Genomic DNA, 8,017 nt, shown 5'->3' on the forward strand with positions numbered 1-8,017 from the left:
TTGAATTACTGAATAGAATCACTGTCCCCTGAATCGGCCAAATCTGAATCTGAAGCGAATACTAGTTGTTTTGCACAGGCCTAATCCCCAGGTCTTTTCCTGCAGTACTGCAGCCTAACCAATCATTCCTCAGCCTGCATTTTACATATAATTATTCTGTCCCAAGTGGAGATTCTGCATTTGTCCTTGCTGAATCTCATCTGATTGATTACAGACCATTTGTCCAGCTTATCCAAGTCATTCTGGATCCTAACCCTCCCCTGCAGCTCCTTGAAGAGATTGTTGTCTAGCCAGCCTGCACTTCCCATTCTTCCATTGCATCAGGAAAACTTGCTCCTGTGCCCTTAAAAGGGCCTCCTTAAAGTATAGCTCTCTGTCCTGGACTCTTTTTCCCCTATGACTTGCCTCCCAGGGGGAGTGTCGAGTGACAACTTAATTTGGGTAGAGCATGTAGCAACTTCTGTTGCATGCATGCAGAAGGAAGCAACCAGTGCTCTGCCCTTTAAGGACAGTACAGACAATGAGTGCAAGATATAGCTTCTTAAGGACACAGGACTGGAAAAATCCCCTGGGTGTATCCAGACAAGTGCACGTGTGGTATGTGATGCTGCACGTGCAGGCGTTCCCTGAACTGCTAATTTGCAGTGCAGGGGGAGAGTTGACACTGGGAGATCCTGATGTCAAAACAACCCATAGCAAAAAAAAAAAGCGGGGTGGTGCATGTGTCTGCTGCTTGTACCCCCTGAACCTGGAGCAAGGCCAGCTAGAGCCATGGTCTGATTGCTGGCCAGGCTCCCTGATGCTGGATCTCTGCTCCTGGAGCCCTGGGAGTCCCCCAGGACCCCAGATAAAGCCCCTGGGGCCAGCCCAGATGTTGGCCCCAGTGTCCCCTACATCACTCAGGGCAACGTGTCATGCTCCAGAGCACACGTGTATGGGTGTTCCCTGGGAACAAGTACGAATAGCACATATTGTGCTGCTGCTGTTTGTCCCCAGAGAAATGCATGCGCCTGCATGTCTGGATCCGGCCCCCGAGTTCACACTGAACTAAGCTGCTGAGGGCAAAGTGCCTTGTTAATAGGTCTGTTTAGTTAACCTGCATTCCTGTGCGAGCCTTTCTGTAGTTGCAAGCAGTCTGAAACAAGATGATCCATGGCATCTGATGTATTTGATGTTAGAAAAATCCATGAGAATAGCCAGAATAAATGAGGTATCCAAAGAATGCCTGCTAATACTTGCTGGCACCAGCCAATCTGTATATGATAATATAGAAGTAAAGGAGCAATTGAAAATACATGTCACAAAGTAAGAAGGATGCAGAACACCAACCACATATGAAAAATATATATGAAAAGGGAAGTGTGTAGCAAAGGTGAAGACACCACAGGTTTACGCTAGATCTGATTTAGAAAGCAAAAGGGATGCCCTGCATTTGGGAAGACGGCCTTCCCGAAGTGCTACGGAACAAATCTTTGTGCATGGGAATACAGCACAGCCAGAAAAGTGGAGGGAATACAGTGAACCCAGCTGAAAAACTCTGCCAAGAAACACCTCCGTATTTTTAATATGGTAGTAGTATGCGACATTAGTTTTAATATGGTAGCCATCACATCCCATGTCAAAACAATATTAAATGGAGGCTTTTGCCCAAAGGGAAAGTTAAAAATGAAATGAAGGGGCAGTTCTAGACTGGACTGGTAGAAGGAACTATTCCTCGGCTCCTGCCAGTCAAACCAGTTGCACACCTAGGAGAAGGAAGAAAGTAGATGAGGCTAGGAAATGAAGATGTAGGAAAGAGGGAATGAAATGCAGAAGGTCAGTCAGTTTATAGGAGCAGCTAGTCCAGAGGTACTTTCCCTCTTTAAAGGCCAACTGTTGTTGGCCAGAAAAACTTAGTCCAAATCAGAGGGGACTGGGAATATCAAGTTGCAGAAAAACTTGTTATAGAAAGGGGAGCTTTTAATGAGCCCTTAGGAGATCCTGGGACACTGGAGTTACTGGAACAAAGACTGAACTTGTGAGAAGTTCAGCTTCTCAGGCAAGCCCACACATCCACGTTTCCATCCAGAGGGCACCACGTGACCCTGGTCTTGAAGACATGGAACCTCTGGACTGGAAAGATTTTCAGGCTAGGTTTAGTAATGAACTTGGAAAGCCTTTCTGGGGAAGAGAAGTGCATCCGGGGGGACTGCAGGAGTGCCTGCAGCCACTTCAGGTTTGCAAATAACACTGTCATCCTTCCTGAAGCCCTGGAGAGGTATGAAAACAGTAATTAGGGAGAAGCTCACAGTAGATGCGGAATAATTAGAAGCCTTTGAAAAATGTCTGAGGACACCTCGGACTGCACCTCTGAAAAGAAACCCGCAGCACTGATGCAGGTGAAGTTCAGCTGGTTCGGGGTTGGGACTCCATACTGGAGCGCTCCCTCTTTCTTTCTATGCTCTCTGTATGCCCTGCTCTTAAAACCAGAGCTACAGAGTAGCTTCTATTGATTTAGGTTTTTCTAACTCTGGGTATTGCGCTTCTGAACCTTTTTCCAGATGAGGACTAATGATGAGCCTTTCCTGCTCACTCCCGCCTCAGCATATAGGAGCCTGGCTATATAAAAAAATGTAAGGATTCCCAATTACAGAGCTGTATGTGTCATCCATTGTCTGAGTGTTTGCAGCTTCTTTGGGGGCTGGCGGCTAGAGGGTGATGCAAACACAAACACTCGTTCTGTAGTAGGTGTGTTAGTTCTTCCCGCAGAGTAGTAGTGACTGTATTGCTGGACACAGGTCATGGTAAGGGACAGTCACGAGTCAGTACATCATGGGACAGCTGATGTAATTGGTGAACATTCACTGAGACATGCGGTTCCATTGAAATCATAGGAACACAGACTACCAGGGATAGCTTGGGTCATTTATTCCACTTCCCTTTTACTGCAGACAACCGTATCTTTTAATCAGTGGCTATTTTTGTTAGAGCTTATTAATGTGCATAAGGACAGCACAGCTGGAGTAAAAATCATACCATTATATTTTTTGGTTTAGTATGTCCAGACAAAGAGGCAGAACACAATACATCCCATGTTTTCTTTCTTTTTTTAACTCAGCCTACTGTTTTATTTCTTTAGCAAACACACAATACATACCTGCGAGATGGGGCTTTCTCATCTTTCAAAATGCAGAGACATCTCACAATCAGGGAACCATGAAGACTCTTTTGCTCTTGAAAAACAGTAATAAAAAGTGTTTAGATCTGTCCACAGATTAAATAATTGATACTTTGTTCTTTCAAATATGATATATTTCCTCTCAAGTGACTTCTGTAGATGCCTAGGTTTATGTTCCTCCTTCACTGGTGGGGGAAAAAAGATAAATAATGTAGCCAATCAATAAAGCATGAGAAAACAATATAAATATAAAGCAAGGAATATCTCATTTCAATAGGATTTTAACCCTGCTTTTGGTTCATGCTTGCTATTTCCATCCATGGTCTGTAGAGATAAACAGCACTACTTTCAATCCTCATAAACAGGGTTTGAGCTGGGGAACCACATAGTGGATCTGTCATTGCCACTTCCTTGCCATGTGTAAAATTGTCAGCCATCTCTTAAATGGGATGTAGTCATTTTGAACAGGGCAGAGATCCAGGAGATGGAAGGGCTGGGCTCTGTTACCAGCTTTGTCACTGACATGGTCCGTGTGACCTTGGTCATCTCTTTCTCTACCTCAGTTTCTTCTCTTTACTTTGCCCGTCCAGTCTGTCTCCCTGGCATTCACTCCCTACATGAGACTATTTACTATCTAGTAGGAACGACAGACAAGCTTAGTAGAGGCTTCCAGATATTACTGAAGTACAGGAAACAGTGAATTGAAAACAATTACGAGTTGAAGAGTCAGAGAAACACATTGCCACTTAATTAGAGTCCCATCTTGTCTCTTTTGTTCACCTGGGACACAGGTCATCTGGGATGTACAGCAGACGGACATGTCAAAGTCCAAATCTAGACCCACCTTTTAGATGGATAAATAACACTTAACCATTTAACTTTAGTCATGCAAGTATCATGAGGCCCCAACAAGCAGCCCAGCCAGGATGAATTGCCGAGTTAGCCAAATCTACTGGAGGCTCTACCTGGCAGACCCATCCTGGCTGATGAACCAGCTGGCCACTGAATGGCTGCTGGGGAGAGCAGTTTCCTCATTTAAGTCCACTTGTGGCAGTGGACTGCAGGCCTGCCACCAGTTCTGCCTGAGCCCTGCTGTGGGAAGCCTCTAGGGACCTGTGCTCTTTGGTCTTCTGACTTCTGACCCTGCTTCTGGATTCTGGCTTTGGAGGTTCCCCTTGGCATTGGTAACTTGGTCCCTGACTCCAGAACCTGGGCCCAGATTTTGACTTGGACTCCACCACACGAATTTCCCCTTGGATTTGGTAGCCCACCTGTGTGGCCCTGGGTCTCCCAGCTCCTGTCTCTAGTCCTCCCCTGGTGGCCTACCCACAAGGCAAGGCTGCCTCTGATCCGGTCCTTACAGAAAGTAGCATTTCAGGCCACTTTCAGAACCTGTTTCCAGCTTCTACGTGCTCCTCACCCAATTTGAACCCGCATCTTTTGCGTTCTGGCAAAGTGCTCTAATCATTCAGCCATTAGCCTGAAGGACGAGAGGGCCCCCCTCTTCTGTCCTTTTTGTGACGTACATGGAACGATGCGTCTTCCCAGAGGTTTCTTATCTAGAGGTTATAATACTCCAATGGTTATAATACTTGCTTGGGAACTGGGAGCTCAAGAATCTGTTCTCTTTCCTGCCATAGATTCCTTGTGTGATCTTAGACCAGTTTCTGAACTCCTCTGTGGTTCTCAGCAGATGGCTGTACTTCTGAGGACCATTATGAGAACAGGTATATCTCTACTGGTGTCCTCAAGCATCTCCTAAGTGGGGACCATATGAGGGCATGGGGTTAGATTAGAGTGAGTAATATTCTATAAAAACACTACTAGTACAAGAAGATGCTCATCCACTCCCAACTTCCCAAACCATAATGAACAATGCTTCTTTTGCAGGCAAGGGCCAACAGCACAGATGTCAAAGGACCCACAGAACTGCCTCAAAGCCCCTGCCTCTTGCTTGTCAGAGCTCCACATCAATATCTAATGCCACAAATTGAAAATGATGGTATCTTCATCTGAGAATGAGATTCTGCTTCATGAAAAATCAGACCCTTTTATTCATCTGGTATTGACATTTAAGCATCACCAGGACTTTGTAATGTTTTTAGGCAATTTCATACTGTTTAATGTACATTTATTTTTAACAGAACTAAAGTAATGGCTTTTTTTTTTCTGAACAAGGATCTTAAAAAAATGTTCACTCATCTCTTCTGATGATAGCTGATCTTTCTATTTGCAGTCTACTTTTATGAGATGAGCTTATTAATATGAAAATAAAGCCGAGCAAATCCACCGTATCAAATAAAATGCACCACTGCTGCTTTTTTTCCCTATCCACATGGAGAAGTTTTTCCATTAGGCTACCTTGCTTTTCAAATTGAATGTCAAATGTCATGTCTGTCCCTAGATATTTGAGCTTGGGGGCACAGTTTGGATTTGTAAAGCACAGAATAATATTTCTCTTGTCGCTTATTACATATCCCATTACCACAATGTAACATGAATAAATATTTTGGATTTTAATATTGCACTCCTTCAGGGCTAGGCTGGAAGTAGCCACTGTAAGAGCAGTGAAGGTCATCTATATTTCAAGGAAAGTGGTCAGCTATGGTAACGAAAGGCTATGGACTCTCTCTCAGGCATTCATGGCCTTCAGCATTGTACTGCTGAAGCGTCTCATAGCTGTTGTTTTATTTATCCTTGCAGCACCTGCATGAGGTAGAAAAGCACTATCATAATTATTTTATGGATAAGAAACTAAGATAAATTTTTTTTTAGGTGATTAATTCGTGCCTAAATCCCACTGAAATCACTGGTATTTAAATAGGAGTCACTTAAGTTCCCTTTCTGGATCGGGCTGTAATCACCCTTTCTAATCCCCCTTTCTGCAGACTAAATAACCCTAGTTCTTTCAGTTTGCCACAATTCACTGAACTCTTTTCAATCTGTCCGCATCCTCGTTGAAGTGTGGGGCCCAAAGCTGGACACCATGTGTTGCAGGTGAGGTCACGCAGGAATCTGTGGCACAGCAGGGGATTAGATCCAGACCTCCAAGGCTGACTGCCTGAATGCTCTACCATCTTTTCTCTCTTAGCTTGAAACACTTGGAGCTTTAGCAAGCACTGGTGCATTCTGCTCAGAGTTGGATTTGGGATAGGTTTTGTGAACTTGGTGTCCAGTTATCAGAAGGAAAACCTGTCAGTTTTGGTCCCACCCCAGCTTCCTCAAGCCATGGCGACCCTGTGGCTCAGTATTTGTGGTTACTTTAGATACCCTCCACAATGGATCCATGTTCTTATTAGCTCCCATTCATGACTGGAACCAGGTGTTTATGCCACAAGTCCTGGGATGCTCCAAAAATTTATATGAAGAGGTGAAGCAGGGCACCCTGGTTTGGCTTCATCTCATGAAGAGTGGGGCCACGCTAACCATATGTGCCAGGCTGAGAAAGGAGGTGACAGAGGGATTCTGGGTGAATTATCTGGCATCCCATTTTGTGATGTTTGCCAGGCATTTAAGACTGACAAAGGAAAAGGAATGATTGGAAATGGGAAAGAAAGGTGCAGCTCAGCTGTGCAAGTGAAGAGGAAGTCAAAATATATGAAATATTGTGCTCATAATGACTTAAAAAGAATTAGCGGTGAAGGGGACTATGCTTAAGGGGGCAATATCATGTGTCTTATTCTGATGAGTGGTATTAAACTGTTTTTATGGTAGATCCTAATCTGTTTTTTAGGCTTCTTAGTCATTCCTTGGCTAAGGTCAAGTATAGGGGCTGGGTGAAGACTTAGTTTTATTGTTTTGATTAATGCCATGAGAATGGGTAAAGGTGGGGAAGAAGGGGTAAAAGAAGGTGGGAAAGAAAGATGTGATGGGATTGGTGGTTTTGGAGGTAGGATCTATAGTTTTGAAGGAAGCTTTAACGAGGGAAAGGTCCAGAAAGCAGGAAGAACAGGAGAAGAAGAGAAGAGCACATTAGGAGAGAAAAATGAGGAATGAATCAGTGATTGAAGGAAGACTACTGCGAGGAATAAGCCAGACCTGAAACGAGAAAGAAGATGAGAGGAAGCAAGAAATGGTGCGGTAGGTAATCTATGCCTGAGAATAAGAGCAGTAGTAACAGGGAAAGGAGAACAGAGAAGTTGGATGATGAATAAATATGAATTTATAGAAAAAATATTGTTTGAAGTTTTGGATGGAGGTTAAAGCAGAACATATGAATAGCTCGGTCACTTTTCCTGACCAGAAGTCTTTGGAAATTTCCTAATGGAGCTGAGATTATGAGGATTTTTGGAAGATTTAGCAGCAGGTGAGAGAGGAGAACTTAAGGAGAAAAGTTTTATTGTGATAGAAAAAACAAGAGAAAGGACAATAATTATTCAAAAGTATGTGGATGTGCTTGAGATGGAAGAGATAGAAAAATGGTTGGAGAATTATGTACAAAAATTTACGTTTTTTGAGAAGATACGTAATAAATATGGTATATGGATGGGATCATGGAGAGCTCCAGTGATAATGAAGGCAGATGAGAGGAGTCCTGGTAGGATAATGCACTTGCTGCCAGTAATCTAAGAAGTGCCACACTGAGGGTTTACAATGTCTTTTGGACAGCTTAAACTCTGTAGCACAGTGGTCACTTTTTGAGGGAAAGGGCAATCCAGGATCTACCGCCCTTCCCCCTTTTCCTGCCCTACCACCCAGAAGGTCCGTGTGGTGGGGGCAGAGACAGATTAAGGTGTACTGGGACCCAGGGCAAGCACAAAATTGGAGGCCCCTACCCTCCATCAATGCTGACCTCGTGAAGGAACACCTTGAGAAGCTGGATACCTTCAAGTCAGCTGGCCCTGACAATCTGCACCCCAG

This window comes from Crocodylus porosus, unplaced genomic scaffold (genome assembly GCF_001723895.1).
Source record: "Crocodylus porosus isolate Cpor-Errol unplaced genomic scaffold, CroPor_comp1, whole genome shotgun sequence".
Taxonomy (NCBI): Eukaryota; Metazoa; Chordata; order Crocodylia; family Crocodylidae; genus Crocodylus; species Crocodylus porosus.